At 49.3% G+C, this 20,220-nt stretch overlaps 1 long non-coding RNA gene across 5 annotated transcripts in view; it reads right to left on the reverse strand.

Moving 5' to 3' along the window:
• Window positions 1-11,064, reverse strand: part of LOC113608222 (uncharacterized) — a 27,426-nt gene extending 16,362 nt beyond the window's left edge. For 4 of the 5 annotated variants that reach the window (XR_003428266.1, XR_003428264.1, XR_003428265.1 and 1 more), the window contains exon 1: window positions 9,089-9,241. This is a non-coding gene — a long non-coding RNA (uncharacterized LOC113608222). Of the gene's footprint in view, window positions 1-9,088; window positions 9,242-10,371 lie in introns of those variants that run through there. The other variant, XR_003428263.1, reaches the window with a different exon arrangement.
• Window positions 11,065-20,220: the final 9,156 nt, after the last annotated feature.

Genomic DNA, 20,220 nt, shown 5'->3' on the forward strand with positions numbered 1-20,220 from the left:
GACTTCTTCTATAGATATAGACTTTCTTCTACAGATAAATTGCAAGAAGAGAGGGAGAGAGAGAGAGGGAAACAGAAACAATAACTAAGTAAGTAAATAAATGAATAAATGGAGAGGAAATCAACAGAGTACAGGAGATTTGGACCCATATCAACCAACTGCTAGGTGTAGATCCCATTTGGGATTCTGATCTAAACAAATGATAAAACAAATATACAAACAAAAAACTCCAAACATATGAAAACCACATGTGAAATAAGAAATCCAAATAGATCCCTAAGAATCATGTGGCTGGGGGCTAGTGATCTATTTTGAACTGATGCCCCCAGATGGGATTCTTGAGGTCAGGCAGCTTTGAGATGCCTGACTTAGGGTGAAATGGGAACTGCCCCAGGTCACTGCTTCCTCCCTGCTGGGCACTCCTGGCAGATAGGCACTTGCTGGAGTTTGTGGAAGGAGGGAGAGAGGGAGGAGTAGAGAGAGATCATTTTCTCTTTCCTGGCCTCTGCACTCAGGGTCATCTTTCTAAAGTGCATGCATCTTGGAGGTAGCCAGGATCTGACCTTTTTTTTAACCCAGTGTTTAAAATTAGACCCCTTGAGCCAGGGCCTACTGTGACCCTGCTCCCTGGGAAATGGTGTAAACAGCAAGCTCCAGTTGCTGGGATCTAGAGCTTGTGCCCAAATCGGGCGTGGCCCCGGATGGTGACATCCCACACCTCTGAAGACAGCCCTGCTTAAATCCAGCGGGGGCCCTCAGGACCGGATCACAGTGGTGGGCGCTGGGATGTGAGAACAGCAATCTGTCCTCTTCCCCCGATGGTCCTTCCATTTTAATTACGGGGAAATGGAGTCACCATGAGCCTTGCCCAAGGTCAAAGGGCATTATTATTAATTCATACATATAAGCTTAAAAAAAATCTTATTGAAAATGGTTTGCTTTCATTTTAACAGATTAAGTCATGTCCATGGCAAAAGATTCAAAAGTACCCACGTATCTGATGGGTAGTAAGTGACTTCTTTCCACGCCTACCCCGGGTCTCCTAATTCTCCATTCCAGGAGCTGATATGATCAGTTTCCCCTGTGTCCTTCAGAGACGGTCTGGCCAGCCTTTCTCAGTGGAGTTTCCTTAATGGCCCACGGGATCATTGTGTGTAAGGAATTAGCCTCTTTCCTCTGCATCCCGAGTGGTACTAGTTATGAACCACCCTCGGATGAACTAAGAATTTTCCCTTATGTCATTTTCCTTGTTCTGTGTCAGATCCTGACCCCCAGCTGGTTAACTAAACAAACTGTTCCATACTTTTCTTTTGCCCTTACTTTATCTTGGAAATGACACATTGTTAGTATGCAGGGAGCTGTCTCTTTGTTACGGCTGTGTGGTACCCATGGTATGGATGCATGTAATTCATTATTCTGCCTCTTCTGGTGGGCATGTAGTTCGTTTCCAGTCTTTTGCTCCTACACATGATGCTTTGGTGTATATTCTCATGCACGTATGTGAGGGCATCTGTGAGGGAAATTCCTAGAGGAACAGGATCTTACTGATCTGTATCAAACTGGTCCTAGTGACCAGGCTTCTGGGACAAGGACAAAAAGTTTTTACAGCCAGTCTGAGAGGAACCTGGACTGGATGTGCAAACAGTCTGGAAGTTAGAGGAGGGGTATAAGAGTTCCAGATGTCTAAGGAAAGGAAGGAACAGTTATCGTGGGCCTACCATGTGTTAGGTATATCGTTATTTAACTCTCATGACAGCCCTGTGAGGTGGGTATCTATTCCTATTTTACTGCAGAAGCTCAGAGAGGTTGAGTCACTTGCCCAGGGCCACACAGTGAATAAGTGGCAAAACTGGGATTTGAACTCAAGTGAGTCTGAATCCAAAGCCTGTACCCTTTCTGTTCCACTACCTGATGGGCTGCCCGTGTTTCCAGAATGGCCAAGGGTCAGGCTGGCATGTTGCCCACCTCCAGAGGGTATCACTCACATTGCAGTCTGTTTGCTTGGCATCCCCGGCATTGTGCAGTGCACAGTCTGTGAGAATGCACATGGCAGCCCTGCTGGGATGCCCATGCTCTACTCTCAACAACAACAACAAAACCACTAAACACAACTGCTGCCTTTAAGACCATGGAACAGCAAGCCAGTTGATTCGTGAATTCTTTCTCTCGTGTGCTATTAGTAGTTATTAATAGTTATTAGTAGATACTAATTTAGTTATTAGTAGATACTGATAACAACAAAGTTGAGAGAGAGGCTGTTTTCCACCTTCCAGGAGCTCTCAGTCACTGTGATTTAGAAGCACCTTGTGATCAAGGAGGAGGAGTGGACTGACTCTGTTAGGCTGAGGATCAGGGAAGGTTTCTTGAAGGAGGAGGAAGTTGGCTGGGCCCTGAAGTATGAGTAGGAGTTTGCCAGGTGGGAGAGGGGTGAAGGGGGCAGCGAAGGTAGAGGAAGGGCATTTCAGCACAGGGAACAGCCAGCAGAATGCACAGGTGTGAAATAAGCAGGACCGTCAGGAACTGCAAGTTCCTGGGTACAGGGAGTGTGGGAAGAAGTGGGGAGCAGACAGCGGGGCCCTTGGAGGGGATTAAAACCCACAGACATATACACATGTGTGTGCCGTGGGCAAAGAAGGGACCCTGGAGTCCCTGACATGGGTTTAACTCCTGATTCTCACTGTATGACCTTGGGCAAGGCCCTCCCCCACTCTGGGCCTCTTGTCTGCTTGTTGGGGGAGGAGAAGGGTTGTGGTAAGGTCCTTCGAGTGGGTCCTTGGTTGGGGCTGTGTGCTGAGCCCTGAGCATACCGGTCACTTGGCTGTCCTTAGCAATGTATATGCACCTCATTTACCATGACCTTCCTTCCTGGGGTCAGGCCCAGCCGGTCAACCTGGGAATTCCCCGGGTGTGGATTGGGGGATGGCGGGGCAAGAGAAGGATGGGCTGGCTCAGTGGGTCTGGGTACTGGCTGGACTGGGCCTGCAGACAGCTGGGAAACTCCTTCTGACCATCCACGGGCTGGTTCAGCTACATTATGTTTGTTGAGCCTATACTGTGTGAAGCACTATTCTAAATACTTCTCACATATGTAGTTCTCATAATCACCTCACGAGGTTGGGTTGTTATTATCCCCACTTCACTGAGAGGAAACTGAGGCTCAGAGAGGTTACGTAACCAGCTTAAGACCACACAGCCCATAAGTAGAATAGACAGGGCCCGTTTAGATGATTTGAACTGGTACTTGGATTAGCTTTTTTTTTCTTTTTTTAATAACCAAGTATTTATTTTCATGTGTATTAGAAAAGAAATAACTAGTGTATCAAACTCATATGTTTCTGGTGAACTATTATTCTTATAATTTCACTATTCATCTTTAGTCTTAAGACTATATTCGCTTGTTCATTTAAAAACCTTTAATAGCTGTGTATTTATGTTAATATGTATTAGGAAAAAAATGTAAGTCATGCATTAAACTCATGACTTTTGGCTGTGATATAATTTCCTTTTAAAAAATCAGTTAAGTAAAATAGCAATTGATTTAAAGGAAATTTTCAAGTAAAAACGGTAAAAGTATAGAAAAAAACTACTACAGCGATACTAGAATGAGAGGGGAACGCTTGCCCAGGCCCTGGTGGCCTCCTGGAGATGGTGGAAGAGGTGGAGGACAGAGGGAACCTGAACCTTAAGAGACTGAAGGTTGTCCCGGCCCCAGCTTTCCCCATACCCACCGCCTGTCTAGGCGCTTTCTCCCCTCCGAAGCCAGATGGACCTTTGAAAAAATGTAAGCCACATCCCGTTCCTCTCTTGTAAACCCCTCCAATGGCTTCCCATTGCATTTAGAGAAAACAAACTCTTCCCCAATGCAGGGAAGGCCCTATATAACCCAGTCTGCCCCAACCTATTCCCTGTCCTTCCTCACTGGCTGTGAGGTGGGATCACGGCGGCCTCATTGCTATTACTGCCTCAGGGCCTTTGCACAAGATGTTTCCTCTGCTTAGATCACTCTTTTTCTAGATCTTCACACACACACACCTCTTTCTCAGCCACATCCCCAGAGAAGCTGCTCACTGCCTCCGTCACCCCCCGAACTAGAAGTAACTTCAGGTTACTTCTGAGTACCACAGTCACCTCACACTGGTTCATTTACCTGAACAGCACTTCTAACACTATCTAGATATTTTTTTCTTTTTAAAAAACACTGTATTTTTTGTTGTTCCATTAGATCAAGAACTCTGTCTTGTCACTGCTGTCTCCCCAGATTAGTGTCTAGCATATAGTAGGTGCTCAGTAAGTATTTGTTGGGCACATATGTGTGTGAGTGGTGGCTGAGGGGGCTGGAGAATGGGTTTAATTAAGCTCATGCATCTGCAAATGGGAGGCAAACTTCTCCAGAAACAACGGAGAGGTTTGAGGTCCTCCAGATGAACAGTTCAGGCAGCTGAAACTAAAAATGCAGATGGGATTAGTCACCCTCGGAGCCTGGTAACACTGGCACCAAACGCACTCCCCATCCAAACATATCACAACACTGCGGGCCCCTGCGTTGTCAGGGCCCCAGGTGGCAGCTCTGGCATTTGGGAGCTGGCAGCAGCTGAGCAGTGCGGGCACGGGGGGGGGGGGGGGGGGGGGGGGGGGGGGGGGCGGGGGGGATGGTGTGTGGAACAAACTACGTCAAGGGCCACGGACAGGGTTGCCTGGCCTGGGGACAGGCAGTGGCGGTGGAGGAGGGGAGGGCTTCCTAGCACGAACCTTGAGAAAATTTGTCTTGAAGAATGAGCTCAAAGTTGTTGAAAAAGAAAAATTCCACCGCTAAACCGAAGCAGACCACTCGGTTGTGAAATACATTTCCACGACACTTTGCCTGCTCAAAAGGGGAAATTCTCTGCTTTGTTTCTTTTTGGTTTTATAACAGCTTTATTGAAATATAATTCACATGCCGTATAATTCATCCATTTAAAATGTATGATTCAGCGGGTTTTGCTATATTCAGAGTTTTTCCATCATCACCACAATCCGTTCCAGAACATTTTCATCACCCCAGAAAGAACCCCCAACCTGTTAGCAGCCCTCCTCCCCTCAGCACTAGGCAGCCACGAATCTACTTTCTGTTTCTATAGATTTATCTCTCCGGATACTTAACATAAATGGAATTGTATGGGATCTTGTGTGACTGGCTTCTTTCATATAGCGTAATGTTTCCCAGGTTCGTCCATGTTATAGGATGTATCAGTACTTCATTGCTTTTTTTTTTTTCTTTTCTTTTGCGGTACGCGGGCCTCTCACTGTTGTGGCCTCTCCCGTCGCGGAGCACAGGCTCCGGACGCGCAGGCTCAGCGGCCATGGCTCACGGGCCCAGCCGCTCCGCGGCATGTGGGATCCTCCCGGACCGGGGCACGAACCCGCGTCCCCTGCATCGGCAGGCGGACTCTCAACCACTGCGCCACCAGGGAAGCCCGACTTCATTGCTTTTTATGGCCAAATAATGTTCCATTGTATGGATAGACCACATTTTATTTATTCATTCCTTGGTTTACGGACATCTGAGTTGTTTCCATTTTGGGGCTATTATGAATAATGCTGCTATGCATATTCAACAAGTTTTGTATGGACATATGTTTTCATCTCCCTTGAGTATATATCTAGAAGTGGAATCTACTTTCTTCTAAAAGGAAAAAAAAAAATCCCCCAAGTCAACATATGTATAGGGAGAGTGAATTTAAAATATCACTTGTAGCTGTGACAGAACAAGGGAACTTCGTGAGCATGGGGGCTACAGCTGCGCCTGGCACATACTAGAAGCTCAGTGAATATTTTCGAATGAATGCCCAAAGGTTTACTCATTCTGCAATCCCCAGTGGAAAGGCCCAGGGTTGGAAATGCGGCAAAAATGGCTCTTTATCCATTCATCCATTCATTCAACAAATATAGTGACACAGAGTAGTTCATTCAATGTCATTTGAATTTAATCAACTGTTGAGAGTTTCTTGGACAAAATTGGAGAAGTCCCTACCCCTGTGTGTGAGGAACTCCGTCGAGAAGGGAATACAGACAAGTAAACAGCACCGTAACGCAGGAAGAGAAACAGGCCACTTCCTTTCCCCTCTCATTTTTGGTGTTTCCTTTTTGAGCCAGTGATGCCTCCCCTAAATTCTTGGTGTGGGGTTCCTCTTATCCTCAGGGCAGAAGCAGCAGTGGGGAGAGAAGCTCCACCTTCAGGGGAGCTTGGTCCGCCTTTAAGGACCTATCCTTGGGTGCCCTTATACCTTTTTGTCTGAAATCAAGGACCTACCTTAACTCGTTTACGGAATAAAGGGCATCTTGCCTAATGCCTTTTTCTGACTGTTGACATGTTTCCTCTGTCCTCCTGAGAACAGCCTAAGCTGTGTAGGAGCCTTGGGTTCAGAGATGAACAAAGACAGCCCCTGTCTACCTGGACCTCCAAGCCTGATGGGCAGGACACATGGTCCACAAGCAGCCCAGAGGGACAGACTCAGATGGGGACACTGGCGCTGGACCTGCCTCTGGGCCTTCTGTCTGAGAATATACAACTTTCTATGTTTTATTAACTTGTCAAATACATTCTTACATCAGGTCCCGGTATACTTAGAGTTTTCATGTGTATCTTTTTTTTTTTTTTAAAAAAGAAGATATTCATTTTTTCATTCATAAACATTTATTGAGTACCTACTATGTGCCAGGTTCTCAGTGCAAAACAGAGATAAGTAAAACTTTACCTTGAATTGTGAATGCCTCATACTCCAGCAAGAGAGAAAGACAAATAAATTGCAGGGAGCCCCGAGTATGTGCTGTAATGGGGGATGTACAGGAGATATATTATTTTTATTCTATCTCACATATAATTTTCTCATTTAGCATATATTGTTACACCCATATAAATCTTATATGTTACTTTAGTCACGTATCTTACATATATTCTGTTCTCATCTGGGTTATATGTAATTATATGTATTATTTTTGCTTTGAAATTTTATTATTTTACTTCTCAAAAGATCGTTTATAGCTTTCTACTGTATCTTTGAGTTTTATCTTTTTAACAATATAATCTTTTTAAAAAAGTGCTTTTTTCCTCGTGATTTTAATGGTGGTGTATTTTCAATGGAGAAAGTTTAGAAAATATAGAAGAAATAAATACATAAATAAAAATAGCTTCTCATCTCCCACCACCCAGAGACAGGAATTGTCTACCTGCTACTGTCTTTCCTTCTAGTCTTTTTTCTAGGCTATATGCAACGTTATGGGTCTTATTATAAGAGTGGGACACGTTCTTATTAAGACACATGGTATTTAATTTTAATGAAATTGGTAGGGGTGCAGGTGTCTCCGAGGATGAAGCATCCACACCTTCGTTCCCAAAGAAGGTCTTGATTTTCTTCCTCTCTGGGTCCCCAGTCACCCCATCCTGACTGCTAAATTCAGGAGCCCAGGGCATAACCCCATGGCGGCAAGGGTTTCTGGCAAGCCTGGGACTAGGGTTCTGAGGCTGTGCCCAAGGTCGGGGCGTCAACCTGGCTCCAGAACCTGAGCCCTTGTTCACCCTGGGGCGGGGGTGGAGGTGAGGGGAGAGCAGGTGAATTACTGGGGGTCTGGGGGAGTGTGCCACTGCCCCCCGCAGGGCCTTCTAAATAAGGCCCTGGAATCTGCTGTATCAAGAGACAGCCGAGAATCCACGTGGTCCCAGAGTGACTTGTGTGGGGCGGGGGGCACTGGAAAGCCAAGACCCACCACCCAACATTTCGCTACCCTCCAGCCTCTTTGAGAAAGGAACTTCTCGGAGAACGGTGCGTGACGTACACGCAATATTATCCCAGCCTGGGAAGTGGAAGTTCTGGTTCTCTTTGTGGAGGGGTGGTGGCCTCACATGGTTCTAGGAGGTGGGTTGCTCGGCCCCCTTTACAGCGAGGTGGAAACTGAGGCTGGGAGAGGTGGGGTGACGTGTCCAAGGTCACACAGGGTTGAGGTGACCCTAAGACAGGCACTGTTAAGCCCCCCGATGCTCTCCTGCCCCGAACCCGGGCCGTCCTGGGCTCTGTCTGCGGCTCCCTTCTCTGCAGGCACGGAGCATTCTGTAGGGTAAATTTCCTAGCCTGGGTCCCCACCTCCTCACCTCCTCCCTCCATCACAGCACAGGCAGGAAACACAGGCTCCCCGTCTCAGCTTCCCAGCAGCCCCAGCCGTGGCCTTCACATACAAATATTTATCTAGTGAATTAATAAACACAGAGAGAGCAGGCCTGCAGATAAGACCAGGCTGGAGCATAATCCTCGATACAGGTTCTCCTGGAGGTCTCTACGTGAACAGCCACGTGGCACTGTGTGTGTGTGTGTGTGGGCTGGTGGTGGAGGTGAATAAAGAGTTGGATAATGGAGTGCAGTGGTTTGACACGCGGACTCTGGAGCCTGGGTGCCTGGGTCTGAGTCCCAGCCTCTCAGCTGTGTGGCCTTGGACGAGTGACCGCCTCTCTCTCTGCCTCTTTCCTCCTCTGTGAAATGGTACCATGGTCAATGGTCCACGCCTCCTAATTCACGCAACAGTGCTGGTACTAGAGCCAGCACAGTGCCCGGCACATAGCAAAAGCTTTTAGAGTGAAACAGAATATTGGAGAAACTGAGTCAAGATTCCGAGATGAAGCAACTTAACAAGAGAGAAGCCACTTGCACCAGGAAGCTCCCCAGAGGAGATAACATCTGGAATGTTCTGGAATTCTGCCTAAACCCCCCAGTGGCTCCTCGGCTGTCCTCAGAACCATCTCAGAGAGGTCTGTTTATTGCTTCCATGGCTCACAAGGCTCCACGCTGTCTGGAACCCAAATTAACCTGTTGATTTGGCCCCCACGAACGTGCTCTGCTTGCATCTTCCCCACTTTGGCCTCCCTGTCGCCCTCCCCCCAGCAGCGGCTCCAGCCCACAGCCCCGGAGCTGTTTTTGACTGCCTCTTCTTTCTCTCTCATACCCTGCTGGCTGTATCACATGCTGTCCCTCCAACACGCAACTGCTTCTCCTGATGGCCACCAGTGCTCGCCCCTCAGACCTGACCCATCTCCCACCCGGATGCAGCAGGAGCTTCTTACCTGAGGCCCTACGTCTGCTTCTACTCTTGGCCCAAGAGCTGCCAGGGATCCTTTCATGATGAACCTAGGGGCAGGACAGGTATAAAGACACAGACGTAGAGAATGGACTTGAGGACACGGGGAGGGGGAAGGGTAAGCTGGGACGAAGTGAGAGAGTGGCATGGACATATATACACTACCAAGCGTGAAATAGATAGCTAGTGGGAAGCAGCCGCATAGCACAGGGAGATCAGCTCGGGGCTTTGTGACCACCTAGAGGGGTGGGATAGGGAGGGTGGGAGGGAGAAGCAAGAGGGAGGAGATATGGGGATATATGTATATGTATAACTGATTCACTTTGTTATAAAGCAGAAACTAACACACCATTGTAAAGCAATTATACTCCAATAAAGATGTTAAAAAAACAAACAAACAAAAAAACCAGCTCTGAGGTCGTCACCTCTCTGCATTCGGCTCCCAGGAGCTTCTCAGCGCACGTGGAAGAAAACCCCAGATCCTGCTGCAGCTCACCAAGCCCCAGCCTCCGAGGTCCAGCTCTCCTCCTCTCCTCCTGTGTCACTCCTCTGCTTGAAACACACAGGCCTCCTTGCTGTTCCCCTCAGAGCCTGTGCACCTGCCGTTCCCTCCCCCGACATGTGCCTTTCCCCACAAGCTCCCGTGTTCCCCTCCGGGTCTCTGCCCAAATACCACCTCCTCAGGGCGTCCCCCGACCCTCATCTGCAGTACCCCCAACTCTCTCCACACGTACACCCCAATCTCTTCACCTCTTTCCCACCTTAGTTTCTCTTCACAGTGCTCATCTCCACCTGAATGTATATTACAGTGTAATTTTATTTATAAAACGTATAAATAATTTTAAAAATTTACAATATTGTCTGTCTCTCGAGCGCATAAGACCTGGGAGAGCGTGGATGTTTCCCGAAGGGAAGAGGGCAGGAGGAAAGGGATGCAGGCAGGAAGGGAGGGAGGAAGGAATTGAGGGTTTGCCTGATCTGATCCCATCCAGCTGCGAGGCCGCAGGGAGGAGGGGAGAGATGAACCCCAGGAGCGAGGATATTTGTGGGGACAGCCTGTCTGGCTCACAGGGCATTGTGGAATATGAGGCAGGAGGCGGGGCAGACTTTTGGAACAAAATTTATGGAGCTTTAAATACCAGAAAAGGGAACTGTGGAACCAAGAAACAGAATTCAGCATTGACCTTAAAACGTCTTCCTTCTCACTGGAAGACAAGTTAGCTTCTAGAAAGGACAGTGAGGATGGAGTCCTATAAATCATATTCCAACCTTGGTTTGAGCTGCTCTCCCGACCGTCCATCCATCCGCTCGGCAGCTGGGGAGGGTGTGGACGCGGGATCTGAGGCCAAAAAGGAGCTCGCGGAGTCACACCCTCTGGAATGCTGTGGCTGTGATGAACCGGCTCCAGATTCGCCCAGTTCCCGTCAGAACAAGAAACCAAACGAAAAAAAAAAACCCCTGAGGCCAGATTGATCAGCACAGAACTTAGCAACAGCACAACAAGCTGTAGTCAGCCCACTTCTACAGCCGAGGTTCTCTTCCGCCAGGCCCAGGGCTTGGGGACTCACCGTCTCTGTGGGCCTGTGGACCCAAAGGCCGACTCCATGGCCATGGGGTGGGGGGTGGAGCTGGGGTTGAAGCTGGAACCACAAGGGCTCCAGGAATGGCTTAAAATCCCAGCATTCCGCATGCGCTCCCTGTGGGGAGCCTGAGAAAAGAATGCTGATGGGTGTCCCCTTGGGCACCCTGGTTCACTCTGCTATTTCAGGGGCTCACCCCATGCACGCCCTTGTCAGGAGCTGGCAAGGGGATAGGGGACTTCAGAGTTTCAGAAACATCCAAAACATCCCTGCTTGTCTCGGTGAGTCACACCCTCCCACCTTCACCATCACATCTGGAGGATGACGAGCTTGGCCAGCTCCTGACCCAGTTCCTCAGACCTCCTCCCACCTTCCAGGCCAGCGTAATTGTATCAGAAAATATCTCAAGTATATGGCAAAGTTCAGAAAATCATACTGTGGACAAGCACCCCTCACTCCTATTTAACCCTTAACGATTTGCCTTATTTGCTTCTGATTTTTCACTTTCTCTCTTAAAAAAAAAAAAGTGTCTGCGTAAGCACGGCTATGGTAGGTGGTGGTGGTGTGATATCCCCAGGCCTATCTGGGGAGACACGCAGACCAGCAGATCATCTGTCATGCTGATGAGAGGGTGCCTGGCAGATGCCTGACAATAGGACTGACACATAGTAGATGCTCAGGAAATGGTGGTTTTCCTGATAACGCAGCATCTCACCCACCTGCGTCCTGTGAGGCACGCAGTCTGCAAACGGAGCTCGGGCTCACTCAGCCGGGAAGGGGACCAGGACTGTGAGCCTTGTTGGGAGCAGACAGAGGACAGCCACTGGTCCCCCAGTGCTGTCCCTTCCTGGGGGTGCAGGAGGGAGTCCCCCCATGGGGTGCTGAGGGCAAGAACCCACCAGAGAACAGGGACATGAGGGAGGTTGCCTTGATTTCCCTGAAGCAGCCATTTGGGGAATTCTAGGCAGGGGCTTCTCCAGGGATGGTGGTCTCGGGGCTCGCCCTGATGACCCCCTCTCTCCCTCTGCAGCAGCTGTGACCTGGCCTGGTTGAACCTGTTCTTGGCCTTGCCGCCGTGACAAGGAGTTGGGGCAGATTTGTTGCAGCTGGGGGTCCACAGGTGGAGTGAGTGAGAGGGTCTGGAGCCCAGGGATGCAGCAACGCCTAAGTCTGTCTGACTCATGGACTTAGTGACTGTGCAACTCGCTGAGGACAGAGCACCCTGTCCTGTCCTCCAAGGTCCCCATCTTAGGCCCTGACTCAGAGGTGGGGAAGTAGGGGGCTCTCTCTGAAGCCCTAAGCCCCTAGGATGGAGCCCCTGCTCCAACACTGAATAGCTGTGTAGCCCGTGCAGGCAGTCTCTTCCCGCTAAGTCTCAGTGCTTCGTCACCTGTAAGTTGGGAGGATCAAGTGACTGACGCGGCAGCCCTTATTCCAGCAGATACTCGGGGGCTGCTGCCACCCTCCACCCTGCTGTGCTGTTCTAAAGCAGCAGTTCTCAGAGTGGAGTCCCCAGCCACCACCAGCAGCATCACCTGGGAACCGGTTAGAAATAAAAATTCCCAGGCCCCACCCCAGACCTAGTGAATCAGGAACGCTGGGGTGTGGCCCAGTGCTGTGTTAACAAGTCATCTGATGCCCACTCATGCTCGGGCACCACTCTTTTAGGGCATCATCCTGATCATGTCACTTTCATGTTCTAGATCCTTCCATGGCTCCCCATGGCCTTCTGGATAAAGTTCAAGGGCTCTAAGCAGCATTCGAAGCCCTCCCCTGATGGCTCTGACTGACAGGAGGTACCAGACCTGTTTGCCCAGTCACATTATAGGCTGCTAGAGGGCAGTGCCAGTGACTCAGCCCTCCAACCTGTGTGCTCTGCCCCCAGCCAGCCTGGCAAACTACACAGAGGGCAGGAGAAAACAATGGCCTGTGTTGACTACGGGCATGGCTCTTAGTGGCAGTCTGACGTTCGGCTTCCAGCCCTCACTCGTGAACCTGGCCAGTTGCTGCACAGTTTGCAGCCTCAGCGTCCTCGTCTATTAAATGGGCATAATAATAACGTGGTTAGGTTAGCGTCAGGATTAAACAGGTGCAAAGTGCTCAGCCTAGTGCCTGGAAAATAGCAAGAGCCTTAGGGTATCAAGGGTCCACAATCCCTTATCCCAAATTCTTGGGGCTAGAGGTTTCAGAAATCTGACCTTTTCAGATTTTTAAAAAATTCATTCATTCATTCATTCTTGGCTGTGGTGGGTCTTCGTTGCGGTGCGCGGGCTTCTCATTGCGGCGGCTTCTCTTGTTGCAGAGCAGGGGCTCTAGGCCCGTGGGCTTCAGTAGTTGAGGCACGTGAGCTCAGTAGTTCTGGCACACGGGCTTAGCTGCTCTGCGGCATGTGGGATCTTCCCAGGCCAGGGATGGAACCTGTGTTCCCTGCACTGGCAGGCGGACTCTCAACCATTGCGAAGCCAGGGAAGTCCCAGCTTTTCAGATTTTAAAAAGGGAACTATACCATGTATTTACATGACACATCCTATGGGGGTGGGGTCTTCTTCTAAAAACAAACACACTGATGTTTCCACATCAAAATGTATGAATATGCAAAGTAAGTGCAAATAATAAAGGCCGTCAATCAATAGCCTCCTATCGGCAAGGCTCTTGGGCTTTTCTAGAAGGCAATGGGGAGCCATGGAAGTTTCACCTTGGCCAGGCGACCTTGCCTCACTGAGCCTTAGTTTCCCCATCTGCAAATCGGGATTGGCAGTTGTCCTTTGAAGGGCTGAGGGACGAAACACTGAGACGAAGGGTGCTGGGCTGAGCCCCAGAATTCCCCAGGCCCTGCCCCCAGCCCACACCCCAGCTAACCTGGGCCTGGGCTCCAGGATGAGGAGGAGCCCTTCCAGACTGTGTTGTCCAAACATTGCAAAGCCCCGTTGGTGCTCTCCATGGTGGTGGCACCCTGAATGTAATGGGGGCAAGGAAGCTGCCTCTGTGCCAGGAACCTGTGGGTGCTGTTCCCGTGCCTGGGACACTGCAGGAAGCAGGCTGGCTCACACAGGCTGGCATGGCCAGTGCCACCCGAGTGAAACTACAGGGACAGCTAGGCCTTGGTGATAAGAGCCTTCAGGTACAAGTCTGTGTGCTCTAGTCCTAGAAGCAATCACAGTTCCAACCCAGGCACTGACTGTCTCTATCTCTTTCTCTCAAAAACTCTTTTATCAAAGTTCAACATTTTCTGAACACCACAGAGGATTGGGGAGCTCAAAGTCTCCAAAGCCAGAGCCCTGCATTCAAATCCCAACTCGCCAGTGACTGCCTGTGTGATCCCAGGCAGATTAGCTGACTCTCTGTGCCTTCGTTTCCTTATCTGTAAGGAAGTGGGCACCTCCATTCTTCTAGGGGCTCAGATCAATAACTCAGAGACAGCTTTGACTCTTCTCTTTTCCTCAGCCCCACATCTGACTATCAGGAAGTGCAGCTGGCATTACCTTCAGACCTAGCCAGATCTTCCTTCCTCCCTTCATCCACCCCTCTGCTCAGAGCCAGCATCGTCTCTCACCTCCCTGTTCTTTCTGCTTCCACATTGGCTCCCGAGAGCTCATTCTCAGTGCTCTCAGTGCCTCCCTGTCTCAATCAGAGGGAAAACTCAAGTCCTCCGGTGACACCTGCCCACCCCCCCACCCCGCCATGTGGCCTCACCTCACCTCCCAGCCTCATCTCCTGGCCTCACTGCTGCTACCCTCTCTTTGCTCACTCTTCTGATGCCGAGGAAAGTCCTGCCCTTATACATGGCCCTGGCCGTTCTCTCCGCCTGGAATGCTATTCCCCAGATACGAGCCTAGCTCGCTTTCTGACCTTTCTCCAGTCTCTGCTTAAATGTCATCTGACTCCAACATTTAAAGGGCAGCCCCCATCCCCCCAGGCCCTCTCTTTCTCCCTCCTTGCTTTATTTTCCCATATGGCTCTAATCACTACTCAGTAATCCTGTATTTTACTTTAGTTGTCCAGAATGTAAGCCGCAGAGGGAAGGAATTTTGTGAGGTTTGTTCCCTGCTGTGTCCGCAGCACCTAGAACAGCATGGCCCAGGATGAATACATAACTATTTGTTGAATGAATGAATGAACGAATGAATAACACCTCCTGTAAGTTTGTTGTGAGGATTAAGTGAGTTAATGCAAAGCACTTAGAACGTGCAGGGCTCGTGGGAAGCTCAAGACAGGTTTGCTGTTGCTATTGGGACGGGGTGTGCAGAGATGGCTTGGAACACAGCCGTGGGAGAGACAAGTTCCGTCCCTGCCAGGAGGATGTCCTGGAAGAGGCTCAACTCATGCAGACTCCTGGGGCTGTGAAAGGGCCCGGGTGCCCTGGAGATGTGAGCAGCCAGGTGAGCAGGTGTGGGATGAAGGCGGGGCTGCCAGGGATAGCAGCAGCTCCAGATCATGAAGCACCTGAATGCCAGGTAAGGGGTTACACTTGCTCTGAGGGCAGTGGGGACCTCAGGAAGGCTTTGGGTGGGAGCAGGATTGAGGAAAAGCGTTGATGACTCTGAGAACCAGGACCTGTGCCCTTTGAGATCTTAATGGGGAAGGTTATGATCTTGAACTGGAAGCTTTGTTGCAGCAGCAGGGGACTGAGAACCTGTGCTCTCCCTAAAGGGACAGTCTCCTTTCTAGCCCTGCCATGGCTGGGAGGGGCTCTTCTGGTGAGCAAGAGGGTTCCCTCAGTGATGCCCCCTGCCCAATCCTGTGCCTTGCCCAACGTTGCGGAAGTGAGTTGCCCACCTCTGGCAGTTTCCCAGCAGAATTGCTGGGATAGTAGGAAGAAAGGGATGGCGGCTGGACTGTGTGGCCCCCTTGGGCAGGAGGGGCATAGATGGGTCCTCAGTGTGGGGCAGTGAGGCGCGCTCTGTAGGCTGGAGGCTTCCAGGGAGGGTCTCTTCCAGGATAACGTTGGGTTGTTGGGTTTTCCAGGGCTGGTCAGAATCTGCATTTGGGGTACCCACTTTTTTTTTTAAAACAAATATCTACTTGGTTGTGTATTTTTAAAATTCAATTAGTTAATTAATTAAGCTGCATTGGGTCTTCCTTGCTGCACGTGGGCTTTCTCTAGTTGCAGCTAGCGGGGTCCACCCTTTGTTGCGGTGCGCGGGCTTCTCACTGCAGTGGCTTCTCTTGTTGCGGAGCATGGGCTCTAGGCACGTGGGCTTCAGTAGCTGTGGCTGGCGAGCTCCAGAGCGCAGGCTCAGTAGTTGTGGCTCACAGGCTTAGTTGCTCCACGGCATGTGGGATCTTCCCGGACCAGGGATCAAACCCGTGTCCCCTGCATTGGCAGGCAGATTCTTAACCACTGCGCCACCAGGGAAGTTCCTCGGTACCCAATTTTAACAACAAGGCTATTCTGGGAATTCCCTGGTGGTCCAGTGGTTAAGACTCCGTACTTCCACTGCTGAGGGCCTGGGTTCGATCCCTGGTCGGGGAACTGGGGGACTAAGATCCCACAAGACGCGCAGCGTGGCCAAAAAACAAAAACAAAAACAAAACCCAGAAAACTATTCTAAGTGATCTAAGTATTTCATTCATCCAAGTATTTATTGAGTACCTACTATGTGCCAGACCTTGTCCTAGAGAGCTTATAGCTGTGAACAGGACAAAGTCTCCACCTTCACAGAGTTTACAGTCTAGCAAGAGAGACAGTTAACACATGAGCAAATAAAAATATCATTTCAGGAGTGAAATGATAGCTGCTATGAAAGAAATAAGGTCAGTGTAGAACGGTTTAGGGCTGGGGTTGGTGGTCAGGTGGGGTCTCCCTCAGAGGGTACTATTCGAGCTGAATCAAGTGAGGAAGGACGCCTAAGAGGATGTGAGGTAAAGTATTCCAGATGGAGGGAACAGTAAGTGCAAAGGCCCTGGGGCTAGGAGACCACTTTAATTAGTGTAAGGAGCAGCAAGGAGGCCCGTGTGGCTGCAGTGATAAGAGGGAGCCAATCAGTGGTGTGAGAGGAGGTTGGAGAAGTGCTGAGAGCCAGGTCAGGCAGGGCGGTCAGACTCCTCAGTATTTGGTAACCTCGCCTTTGGGGCTCTGGGACTGCCACAGATGTTCTGGCAAGGCTGGATTCAAGCCAACTGTCTGCTCTCAGGCACAGACCAGATGAGATACTAGTTCCATGCAGGGGCTGTGGTCCCAAGATGCCACCATCCCCTTCTCCTTTTTCTTGTCCAAGTCTCTCCTTCTGGAATGTTCCATTAGTCCAGTTTGGGGTGGCAATGGGGGCTGCAGGGGTGGAGGGCTGCAGTCAGGGATCTTGTTGTCTTTGGAGGGCTGCAGCTGGAGACCTAATGTCCTCCCATCTCAGGCATGGCTCTTCTGTCTCCATTCAATATACTGGCTGCAGGACTTCCCTGGTGGTGCAGTGGTTAAGAACCCGCCTGTCAATGCAGGGGACATGGGTTCGAGCCCTGGTCCAGGAAGATCCCACATGCTGCGGAGCAACTAAGCCTGTGCGCCACAACTACTGAGCCTGCGCTCTAGAGCCTGCGAGCCATAACAACTGAGCCCTTGTGCCACAACTACTGAAGCCCGCACGCCTAGAGCCTGTGCTCTGCAACAAGAGAAGCCACCGTAATGGGAAGCATGCCCACCGCAACAAAGAGTAGCCCCCGCTCTCCGCAACTAGAGAAAGCCCGCATGTGGCAACAAAGACCTAACGCAGCCAAAAATAAATAAACGCAGTCAAAAATAAATAAATACAATAAATAAATTAAAAAAAAAAAAGACTGGCTGCATCGGCTTCCTTTCCCTGCTGCCTGCTCCAGATCCCCCCTCTGCCTGGTTCCATCAAAAGTCCCCACACTCCACGCTGGGCCCCCCGGGAGCTTCAGACCACATACTGGTCCCTGCCCAGTCTTGGCTCTCAGACACCTTCCTGCATCTCTGTGAGCTCCCAGGCTGCTGCCTACCCTTTGTGCTTCGGATCTGGGCTTCCACGTTCTACCTCATCTCAGCTGGCTCTTGGCTCTGGCCCCGTCAGCTGGTGACACGTCCAACCTGACGGCCAATCAGTGGATCCCCAGATGTAGATGACGGCCTTGTGAATTTGCCCAGTGTTGACCGTATCACTGTGGCTAGGCCCTCTGTGGGGTGATGGAGATGAAAAAGACATATACCATCAAGGAGCTCCCAGGCGACAGGGACCGCAGAGCTGTAGCAACTCGGCCAGAGGAGTAAAGGCCCCTCCTTCTACACGGCCCCCTCTCCCACAGCCATCTTCCTTTCGCCAATTAAAGAATGTTCTATCTGGCTCTACAAGAATTAAGTCATTCGCCGCTGCGGTCGCTGACCTTCAGCACCCGCTGAAAGGAGGTCGGGGCAGAGATCAGGAACGAGGCACTCTGTGCTCTGGGAAAACTGGCAGAACAGGCCTTCACGTAGTTAGATATTTTCAGGAGAAAATTTTATGAACCCAATTTCTTGCAACTCTCCACACTTAGAAAAGCATTAAAATCATTAACTGAGATATCTGCTGGTTGAGACTAGCAGAGACCCTACCGAGAGGTTTGCATGGTTATATATACCGCTTCTCCAAAATCACACACATGCTCACCTCCCCGCCTCTCCCCAAACCCACCTCTTTGGAGCAGTTCCTCAGAGCTGAGAGGCTGTCTCCTGGGCTGTAGTCCTAAGTAAGTCCCCAAATAAAACTGGAATTCACAGCTCTCATATTGTTCATTTTATTTCGGCCAACACTTTGATGTGTAGTCTGTTGCTTTCAAAAATTTTATTTGGAAAATGTTCAAATCCACAGAAAAGTTGCAAGAATGGCTCAATAAACACCTCTCTGACCTTCACCTAGAGCAGTGGTTCTCAGTCAGGGGTGATTCTGCCTCCCAGGGGACAGGGTTAGAGGCAATGTCTGGAGACATTCTTGGTTGTTACTGGTATCTAGTGGGTAGAGGCTAGGGCTGCTGCTAAACACGCTACAATGCATTGTATGTGGTGACTGCCACTCACAACAAGGAACTTTCTGGTTTTCATCACAAGAAAAAAAACTGTAACTATGTGAGGTGATAGATGTTAAGTAAAGGTACCGTGGCAAACATTTCACGATAAATGTGTATACCAAGTCATCACGTTGTACACCTAAAACTAATACAATATTATGTGTCAATAATATCTCAATAAAAAATTAGATACACTGAAATAAAACCACACTGAAAAGTTGAAAACGAAAGCCTGGAAAAATGTATGATGTGCAAATACTAACCAAAAGAAAGCTAGTGTAGCAATATGAATATCAGACGACTAGATTTTAAGCAATTATATTAATAGAGACTGTGAAGGAAAGTACATAGAATTAAAGAGAAATTGAAGGGAAAATCTTTTAAGAAGGCACAGCTATCATAAGTGTGTATGCACCTAAAAATACAGCCTCTACATATATAAAAGGAGACATTTATAAATCCACGATTTAACTTGGGATATTTTTAATACATCTCTCTCCAGCAGACAAATGAAAGAGAAAGGATATAGCCTATTTCAGCAAACAAAATATTTCAACTTGATTATACATATAGTAAATAAATAAATTATATATATATATATATATATATACACACACACACACACAAACACACACACACACACACGCACGCACACACATATACCAGCAGAGACTGAGGGGGTTCCCTCTAGGACAAAGTACTAAATCTCATGGCATTTAGGTGGTTGTCCTCTAATCGCCCTGGAGATTACATCACTAATGTCCAGCCCAAACCTTACAGCCAAGTGGTGAACTTGAAATTGCCATGTGTAACTCTAAAAAAAAAAAAAAAAAGAAGAAGAATTTTCTTTCTTTCTTTTTTTTTTTAAAAATAAATTTATTTATTTATTTATTTTTGGCTGTGTTGGGTCTTCGTTGCTGCGTGCGGGCTTTCCCTAGTTGCGGCGAGTGGGGGCTACCCTTCGTTGCAGTGCGCGGGCTTCTCATTGCGGTGGCTTCTCTTGTTGCGGAGCACGGGCTCTAGGCGCGCGGGTTTCAGTAGTTGTGACACGCGGGCTCAGTAGTTGTGGCTCACGGGCTCCAGAAGGCAGGCTCAGCAGTTGTGGCACATGGGCCCAGTTTCTCCGCGGCACGTGGGATCCTTCCCGACCAGGGCTTGAACCCATGTCTCCTGCATTGGCAGGTGGATTCTTAACCACTGCACCACCAGGGAAGCCCAAGAAGAAGAATTTTCTGGTTGATAATGTCCGTAAGGACAAGGTTGAGAAATCCTGCTCTAAGCTGACCATTTCATGTGCTTTCATCTCTTGCTCTCTCTCTCTATGTCTCTATATATCTTCTTCTTCTGCCCCTGCCCTCTCCCTCCTTCTCTCCTTCATCATTTTCCTCCTCCCCTCTCCTCCTTTTGTTTAACCCTTTCAGAGTATGTTGTAGACATCATGACTCTTTGCCCCTAAACACTTCCATACCCCCTGCATAATCACAATATTCACTTGATATAATATGATTATCTCATATACAGTTTATATTCAATGTTGCCAATT

Source organism: Aethalodelphis obliquidens, unplaced genomic scaffold (assembly GCF_003676395.1).
Source record: "Aethalodelphis obliquidens isolate GAN/ISIS:26980383/991018 unplaced genomic scaffold, ASM367639v1 scaffold52, whole genome shotgun sequence".
Classification (NCBI taxonomy): domain Eukaryota; kingdom Metazoa; phylum Chordata; class Mammalia; order Artiodactyla; family Delphinidae; genus Aethalodelphis; species Aethalodelphis obliquidens.